The following is a 2,136-nucleotide window of genomic DNA, read 5'->3' as shown; positions in this document are numbered from 1 at the left end:
ATTTTCTGAAAACCTTAGAACTCTGCCCTACATTCTTCTTCTTGACCCATACATTATTCTTCAATTTGGGAATAGGAGCCTTTTCAACCCTTTTTCCTTTTTCCGAAGCTTTTGTTAGATTCCTTTTTCGGGTTTGTTGCGAAGGTTCCTTGATTATCACGCCTTTTTGTGCGGGTTTGGAAGGAGCTTTCCTTTTGGATTCCTTCGAACGCGCCTTAGGAGATGAGAAGTCCAATTTTCTTCTCACTGCTTTGTTTTGACCACTAGGAGGAGTAGTGGTGGTCGAATGCATTAGAGGCTTAGGTGGATTGCAAGTTGTGGCAATTTGATATTGAGAACGGGCTTTTGTTTAACTCGCCCTTGTCCGCCGCATCCATCCAAGCCTTATAAAAGGAAGATAATACAATGCTCGCAGTAGGATTTTGTACTACCCAACTTGGAAGACTTGACCAATACTCTATCCAACGGAAAATTCGCTCGGGTCTAAAAGACACATCCTTGGGTGAGTCACAATCTTGCGGGGGTATAATCTGTTTCATCTCATATTGTCTCATTACCCAGCAAGGAAAGATGTAAACAGCGCTAGATAGGCCTAAAAGCCTAATGTAAGGGAAATTGTGACTACTCCCAACCATACTATTTATGTTCCACCAAGGAATCACGAAGCGTATGTTAGGAACCCCGTGACAAAAGAACGACATCCACTCCTCTTCATTCTTATGCTTGTAAAGGATTCGACGTCCAGGGAATGTCCGCACTCCGTTGGCCTCAATGTTTTGTGGCTGGTCGACTATTCGCAAACGCTCCATGAGCCAAATCTGAAAAAAAAAAGTAAAAAAAAAATCAGTTTGCGATTTTACACGAGCAGGTGGCGCACATCATAGGAGATTGCGCGCGACATGCCAGCGTAACTCCTTAACATGCGCTCAAAATACGAAAAAAAAGAAAAAGAAAAAAAAAACTTACGTGTAATAGGAGTGGACTCCCCGTGAAGCCATTTTCATTAGGATCTCCTCTAAGGCTATTCAAGCATAGAATGGTTTCCGCCAAAGCCAAAGGAGCGGGTGAATGACATCCCTCTATTTGCTCAACTACAGACACCATGGAATAGTCTCCATATTCTTTGCTTATCCTAAGTAAACAGTTGACAACAAGACAATAACATAAAGCACGAATTTTAAAGCGTTGTTTAGTCATGTTGTCACGAGGGGCGACGAAATGTTCAATAAATTGAATTAAATTCACGCCTTCATCAGTTCCAATATTAGTCATGTCATTGTCAGACAAGCCGAAAAATCTTTGGAATACAGGTTTGGGATCTGACAATGGAGGCGAATAAGTCACGGGGGGAGTATTTGTAGGGAAGCCTAGCAAGGCCTCAAACTCACCAGGAAGGGGAATAATTTTGTCCCCTTTAAATAAGAAAAGATGGTGGTTGGAATCCCAATGGTTAACCGCGGCATGAAGGAAGTCAAAATTAATCACTAATTGCATATAGTTCAATAGAGGATCTAGGTGATAAATTTTGAAAGCTAGTTGGTCCTTGTTTGAAAGGGAGGTGACCCATTGCTTCAATCGTTGTTCAAAGGTTTTTACCATTGTTCAATATTAAAAAAAAAAAGAGAGAGAGAAGAAGAAAATAAGAATTTAGAGAGATTATTTCTTTTAGTTCTTATAAAATTACTAAGCGAATGAATGCAAGATAATCAGAAACCTATATGAAGCCATGCTTAAATAGACCCAAGAGGGGCAAATTTTCGGCAATTTTCGCCCAAAGGAAAGTTCAGAAACAGGTGGCGCGCGCAACTCATGAAGTTGCGCGCATCATCGGCGCCCAACTAAATCACATGCGCACGACAACCGCGCGCAACTCCTTCAGATGTGCGCGTCTCCTCTGTTGCGACATGTGGTTTAGGATTATTTCCGTACTTTGACTTACATAATAACGGAATCTTAACGAAATCTTAAGACTAATAATATGCTTGCCTTTTGCTAACTCTTGCGTTCTTTATTTCCTTTTCTTTTTTTATTTTATTTTATTTTATTTTATTTTTGTTTTTTCTTGTTTCTTTTTTTGTTTTTTTCTTTTATTTTTTCCTTTTTCTCTCTTTCTTTCCTTTTCCTTTCTTTCTTTTG

This window comes from Chenopodium album, chromosome 2 (assembly GCF_948465745.1).
Source record: "Chenopodium album chromosome 2, dcCheAlbu1.1, whole genome shotgun sequence".
Classification (NCBI taxonomy): Eukaryota; Viridiplantae; Streptophyta; class Magnoliopsida; order Caryophyllales; family Amaranthaceae; genus Chenopodium; species Chenopodium album.
The sequence above is the reverse complement of the archived record's forward strand: the minus strand, read 5'-3'. Positions refer to the sequence as shown.